This window comes from Pleurodeles waltl, chromosome 7 (assembly GCF_031143425.1).
Source record: "Pleurodeles waltl isolate 20211129_DDA chromosome 7, aPleWal1.hap1.20221129, whole genome shotgun sequence".
NCBI lineage: Eukaryota > Metazoa > Chordata > Amphibia > Caudata > Salamandridae > Pleurodeles > Pleurodeles waltl.
This window is the reverse complement of record NC_090446.1, coordinates 32,484,156-32,491,970: the sequence shown is the minus strand read 5'-3', so window position 1 is coordinate 32,491,970 and position 7,815 is coordinate 32,484,156.

Below are 7,815 nucleotides of genomic sequence, written 5' to 3'. Positions count from 1 at the left end.
TCTGGAGTCAGGCCTTGGCAAGGTAGGATCTTGTCAACAACAGAGACTTTCCTTTGAATTTTGCCAACTTCAAAGGCAGAAAGGAGTATAAGTAGTGGACCCAAAACCCCAGGTTTTTAGATTACTTCTGGACTCAAGAGGAACCTCTGCAAGTTGAAGAACTGCAGAGATGGAGGATGAGTACTCCCCATTTGCCTGTGACTGTGCTTTGCTGGGTTGGCCTGCAGTTGCTGTTTCTGCCTAAAAGAGGACAAAGACTGGACTTTGTTGTATATTACTACTTGTGAAATGTCACCAAGGGCTTGGAATGAGCTTGCCTCCTGTTCTGAAGTCTCAGGGCCATCAATATCTTCCTCTGCCAGCCCCATGACCCTCTGCTGAGACTCATACCCTGCCAAGTGGTGCCCTATCCAGTCCATGGGTCCTTGAAAGGTGAAGCTGGTAGAATCAAGGTGTAAATCAACGCACAGGAGCCATGCAGGGAAAAGTTTTCTGTAACTTGGCTGTAAAAACAACGCACCACCTGCATCGTGGCTGAGGAATCTGCATTGCGGCTGGGAAATTTATCCATCACCTACATCGCGGCTGGAAAAACAACTCAACATCCGCTTGCGGCTGCTGTAATCGACGTAACCCCCACGCAGCCCGGTTCTCCATCATAGTGCGACTGGATTTCGTACGCATCATCACTTGCCATCAAAATCATCGTGAACCTGAATGGATCCGAGGTGCCACATCTGGAAATCAGCACATTGCTCTCTTGCGGCAGGAAGAAACGGTGCACCCCTTACCCAACTGGAGAAGATAAATTACACGGTCTCACTTGCTAGTAAGGACTCAACGCATCACTGACTTTTCCAGTGCAGGCTCGCCTGTGCAGCTTTATTTTTTACGCAAACCAGGTACTTTGTGTAACATCAACGCATCCATTGTTTTCTATGGAGTGAGACTCTTTTTAATTTAAAAAGTCATAACTTTACTTGTGTATGTTGGATTTTTTCAGTTTTTGTCTTGTTTGATTTAGATAAATATTTGCTATTTTTCTAAACTAGTGTGGTGTCCATTTTGTAGTGTTTTCGCTGTATTACTGTGTGTGTTGGTACAAGTACTTTACACATTGCTTTTGAGATAAGTCTAACTGTTTGTGCCAAGCTACCAAGGGGGTAAGCAGGGGTTATCCTAAGTGTGTATCTCCATTACCCTGGCTAGAGTGAGCGTCCTGGCTTGGACAGAGTGCAAACTGACTGCTAACCAGAAGCCTCATTTCTAACAAGAAGGTGTCAGAAAATGTGCCCACCACTAAAAGTTTCAGATCTCTGGTCCCTCCACCAGAAGAGTGTCCATATGGAAAATTGATTTAGTTTGATCTGAGAACAACTGCTTGACAAATGGAGAACAGTATTCAGTGTTGTAAGCTACAACACTGAATACTGTTCCATGCTATAGTGTTTACTGCCACATTGCTGTACATTGTTCGTTACGCTACAGCGTTTATTGTTAATGTTCATATTTTTGGAGACATGGTACTATGTGTGGATTACTTAGCCATCTTGATTTGGTAGAAAGATAGTGGATACCAGATTTTATTTGTATGGTGTTTGCACTTGCAACTACACCTCGGTTGCTGTTATTGGAGATAGGACTTTACATATGTTAGTCCAAGACCTAAAGAAGCATCTGCAACAAGGAACCAGCGTTGGATGAGGCTGGTTTGTGTTGATTTCTGCTCTATATGTTAAGAATAAGTCATTCCTGATTGGAAAGAGAATAAAGGGGACTTTGGAAAATTTCCACGTGTCAAGCAGCTGTTCTCTTATCAAACTAAATATATATATATAGTCCATTCCAAGCTCTAATACCATGTAACAAGGAAAGAAAATCTATATTTACACTTGAAAATAATGATATTTAAAAATTAATCTTAAACATAGAAATTGAAAATGTGGACTTTACTGCCGGCCCAATTGGAAGTCTGTTTCAGACAAACAAACTCTTTTCAAAATCTTACAGAGGTTCAGTGTGGATGATTGGGATTTTTATGCATTATCCATAGCAAGACTATTGAATGTAAAGAAATGAAAGTTTAATACATTACCATGCTATGAAGTATAGCAGTGAGAAGTTAGCAATGCAAGTGAAAGAGAAATTCAAGATTGTGATTGTTAGGGGGACTTTAGCAAAATCTATAGCAAAATCGGTATATGCATTGGGTAAGTTGAACAACCACCAAATTTGCTGATATCACTCTTTCACTGTGGTAATAATGAGGTAATAACATATGGATTTGCTCTTTAATATGAAAGGAATTTTGTGATTTCCCCTTTTCAGCACACTCCACTTCGGTAAATATAAAAAGGAAAAAAAGAATGATTGCTGCAGTACTGTATCAAGAATAACATTTATCCCTAAAGTACACAACATGTCTTCAGACCATGCACTCCAAGCAAACATGAGGGGAACAGCTAAAAATCTTATGAGTTAAAAGTAAACTACCCCCAGCACCCACAGTACTCTCACATTCCTCAGAGAGCACTAATGTCATACAACTGGAACCATTCTTACTAATAACACTATCTTACCTGTTGGAGTAGCAGTCACATACTACTAAAGTACTTTCATACCCTCTACAGACTAGTCACACTACCGCACCTTACAAAGTTGCAGTCTGAAACTACTGACAGTACTCTTACACCTCTTGCACACCTAGGCCCAGATTTTGTAAGCTCTTGCGTTGCCATTGCATTGCGTAATGCAAGGGCTTAAGTGATATTTCTAAGCCACACAAACCACTTTGTGTGACTTGTGTGTGTTTTAGTAAATCGAAAGTAGTGCACAGCCGTTCAAAATGTTCATTCCCATACATTCAACCATGGATTTTGGTGCATTCCCAGACTTACTTAGGGTATTAAACCTGGAAATGCTTCAAATTTCTACACAATCCTAACAGAGGAGTAACTAGGAGAAAATTGCGTATTTCTTCTAATTATTTCCTCTTTCTATATGTGCTGCATTCTACAGCACACATATAAAGAGGAAAATGCCTCTCAGAACTGTTTTAGTGCAGGAAGCTGTTGCTTCTTGCACAAAAATAATCCTACCTGTAATGCACATACCCTTTCAACATGGCAGACGGGTGCCTGTGTTGGCTCTAGGCTGCACACAGTGCACCAGTGCAGACCGAAAGCAGGAACATGCCATATTTCAGTAAATATGGCACATTCCTGCTCTCTTCAGTTGACTCTGCACAGCGTTGCACTGTGTCAAATGCCCTTATCTCTGGCCTCAAGAGATTCACTGTACCTTCAACAGTCTCACACTCCACACAAGCTAGCAATCATATATTACTAACAGCACTCTCACAGCCCTCACCTAGTAGCAGTTCACTCACTGCAGTCTCACTGATCACACAGGTTAGGTGTCATACTACTACTCCTGGGAGTACTCCTACAAACTCCAACCGTTGCACACTACTGGAAACAGACCACTCACAAATTTGCATCAAAGCCAATAGACATATGGTACCCGAAAAGTAGCTGTTCATTGATTGGTGAGGTGCATGTATGGTATTGCAGATGAGTATAGGCCTACAGGATTGAATAAATGAATGGAAAATACAAAGCTAAGTGCATGAGTGCAAGGACGAGTGGCAAGGATGGATGGATGGATGGATGACTGCACAAATGAAATTGTGCTTAGAACCATGCTTAAAACCAGTTATAATAAACTTGAGGAGGAATTCGAGGAATCAAGTGACTATTGTACAAACTCTCTAATTTTACATCATCATGTATATGGGAATTTTGTCAGATGTCTTCTACAATTGTTGTTTGTGTATCTACTTATACAGGAAGATGAGCCCTCACCCCACTTAGTGTGGCAATCTTTCCGCCGCTGTAGCAAGAAGACGGCGGAGGGTCAGCTGGGGATGGCCTCCCAACGTGGGAGGGGTGCCCGTCTTACCATGACCCCCCTGATGTTCCGGATCCTGGCGGTGGCCTACCCAGAGTTGGATGGGCGCTTGAGGGCATCACAGCAGTCACAAGGGGGTGAGTACAACCTCATTCTGGGTACTTGGCGTGCAGTGGAGGGGCTGGCTGAGGGAGGAGGGCTGTGGGTGTACCTAGGCCAGGCAGAAATACGTAGGCTAGGCCCCTCCGTAATGCAGGCCATGTGGCACTCTACCCCACCGCAGTAGAGTGCCAAGTACAGGTATACATGCCCCTGTGGCATCCATGTGTGCAGATGTCCACCATAGCCATGTAGGCCAGATCCCAGAAATTGCATCTGTAGAGGCCAGGAGCACGGCGTAGTGCAGGGGGCTGCTGTGTCTGTATTGTCCGCCAACGGTAGCGGTATGCCATGCACTCAACCTGTCTTTCTTCTGTCTCCCCCCCCCCCTTTTCTGCTCTCCCTGTTTTTTGGTGCATCAGCATCATCAGGCGGAGGTACAGTGGCACTGGAGCACGAGAGAGCTGCATCCCACATGGCCATGGAGGGCCACACCACGGACTCAGAATGCACCAGTGGGGCAGAGGGCGAGGGGAGCTTCACGTCGGACACCGGATCACCAACCAGCGACTCAGACTCGTCCGCCGATGGGAGCTCCCTTGTGGTAGCGGCACCATCTGTGCGCCCCACTTCGACAGGTACAGCCGCCACCTCCCCGACCAGCACCGCCCTCCCAGCAGCCCCTCAGCATTCGCCTCGTGCCCGCTCACCCAGGAGGGTGGGCATCACCTTCACCCCAGGCACCTCAGGCCCTGCCCCTGTCACCCCTGCTGCTCTCAGTGAGGAGGTCATTGACCTCCTCAGGTCACTCACTGTTAAGCAGTCCACCATTGGGAATGCCATCCAGGATATAGAAAGGGAGTTACAACACAGTAATGCATTCCTGGAGGGCATTCATTCTGGTCAGGCTGCCCTTCATCGAACCCTGCAATCTCTGGCCTCAGCACTGATGGCAGCCATTGTCCCTGTGTCTAGCCTCCCCCCTCCAACTTCCTCCACCCAGATTCAATCCCCTGTACCCCAGCCAATCCTAAGCACACCATCCTACAAGCATGCACACACCTCAACACACAAAAGTAGCTCTGGCAAACATAGGCACCACACAACCCACAAGCACACACACAAGCATCTCCCACATGCAGACGCAGCATCATCCACTGCCTCCACTGTGTAACCCTCCTCGCCGTCTGCCTCCTCCCTCCCAGTATCGTCTACACTCGCACCTGCTTGCACTACATCTACAGGCACCAGGACTCGCACCAGAACACCCTGCACCACACCCGCTCACCTTCACTCACCACCCCCACTACCATTTACACGTCCCCTGTGTCCTCTCCCAGTGTGTCTGTGACGCCCCCTCCCAAAGTACACAAACGCGGGCACCCACACACCCAACATCCACCCACCTCATGACAGCCTCCAGTACCTGCACCCAAAACACCTAAAGTGACACCTCCTACAACCACCTCCTCTTCCTCCACTCCCAGACCTCCTCCAGCTACCCATCCCAGTGCTCGTCAGAAACTGTCCCTCTGCAAAGTTGACCTTTTTGCCCCCAACCCCACCCCTCCAATTCATCAGTCCCGTCGTAGCGCCTCAGCCAAAAAGCCTCCAGTACCAGTGGTGCGTGTTCAAGGTGTGTGGAGTGCACCGGCCACCAGGGCAGGCAGTGTGACACAGAGCCAAGGCACTGGCAGTCCACCCCCTGTAAAGGCTCTGAAGTTGGAAAGTGGCTGACGGGACCGTGTGAAGACTCCTGGAGGCAAAACAACTCACAGGGGCCCCAGGGGGATTGCAGAGTCAGCTGTGACTCCTCCAAAGGTGGGGAAGGGCCCGAAGAAGTGTGCACAGCCTGGTGTGAGCATCACGGCGGAGAAAGGCGGCATCCTTCCTGGCGGTCGGCATGCCACCGCCAGCACCGTCATCACTGGTCAGGAGACCACCGCCACCGCCGGAGTCATTGCCCAGGAGGGCCCAATTATAGTCACTGGTCAGGAGACCACCGCTGGAGTCATTGCCCAGGAGGGACCAAGTATCGTCACTGGTCATGAGACCACTGCCAGAGTCATTGCCCAGGAGGGCCCAAGTATCGTCACTGGTCAGGAGACCACCGCCGGAGTCATTGCCCATGAGGGCCCAAGTATCGTCACTGGTCATGAGACCACCGCCAGAGTCCTTGCCCAGGAGGGCCCAAGTATCGTCACTGGTCAGGAGACCACCGCCGAAGTCAGTGCCCAGGAGGGCCCAAGTATCGTCACTGGTCAGGAGACCACCGCCAGAGTCAGTGCCCAGGAGGGCCCAGGCAGCCACAGCCCCGCTGGGCAATGAGGGAACGTCATGCCACACACCAATGCCCAGTCCAGAGTACATCATGCCACACACCAATGCCCAGTCCAGAGACCGCCAAGGCAAAGCACTGCTGAACAGTCCAGAGACCGCCATGGCAAAGCACCGCTGAACAGTCCAGAGACCGCCATGGCAAAGCACCGCTGAACAGGGCAAGCACCGCTGAACAGTCCAGAGACCGCCATGGCAAAGCACCGCTGAACAGTCCAGAGACCGCCATGGCAAAGCACCGCTGAACAGGGAAAGCACCGCTGAACAGGGCATGCACCGCTGCAGAAGGAAAAGACCGCCACATCAAGCATCGTTGTCCCATGTACAGCTTGGACAGTGACGGGACAGGAACTGTCACGGGGAGACTAATCCAGTCTGGGCACCAGTCCCCCTCCAGAGCCAGTGGAGAGATCCATCCACTCTGTCTGTCCTTCACAGGATGAAGCACTCTGGGCACCAGTCCCCCTCCAGAAGCAGTGGAGAGATCCATCCACTCTGTCTGTCCTTCACAGGATGAAGCACTCTGGGCACCAGTCCCCCTCCAGAACCAGTGGAGAGATCCATCCACTCTGTCTGTCCGTCACAGGATGAAGCACTCTGGGCACCAGTCCCCCTCCAGTACCAGTGGAGGCTGTTATCTACTTGAGAGACTGTGGCTTTGTACTCCCCAGGATGGAAACGTGGGCAAGCCACCCACTGAAGAGACTTGAGAAACTGTGGCTTTGCACTCCCCAGGATGGAACAGTGGGCAAGCCACCCACTGTAGAGACTTGAGATACTGTGGCTTTGCACTCCCCAGGATACATCAATGGGCATGGAGCCCAGTCGTGGATCTGGCTTTGTATTCATCTGGCTGAGGTGCCCCCCCTTCCCTTCCCCCTGTGGTGTCTGTTTTATTTCTTTCTGATGCCCGGTAGTGTTCTCTCCGTTTGAGGACAGGTATCTTGTGTGGGCCTCGCCCATGCATTTTTGGACTAGTGATGCACGGACATTGATATGTGCATATCTGCCCTACTTCTCGTAATGTATATACTTTTGACTGATTTTATATATATCTGTATATATTTGAGACATGTATATTGATACATTACAATGTTTGAACAGATTTCGTTTTGTCTTTGCATTCTTCCGGGGGGGTTGTGGGTTGTTACTGTGATGTTTCGAAATCCATTGGTGTGTGTGTTGTAATATGCAAGGGTGGGGGTGGGGGTGTTGCGTGTGTGTCCCCCTGACTTTTGCCTCCCCCCTCCCCTATGTCGTAGGTGCAGTACTCACCGTTGTCTTCGCCGGCGCAGGCGTTGGTCTTCGTAGATGAGTAGGAATACAAGGGCTGGTAGGAATTGTAATTCCAGCTCCATGGCGTCCTCCTTCGTCGTGGGATGTGTTCAGGTCAGCGTTTTCCCATTGCAGACACTGTTTCTGCCCTGTTTTTATCCACAGTGAAACCGCCCCGGAAAAGGTGGCGGATTG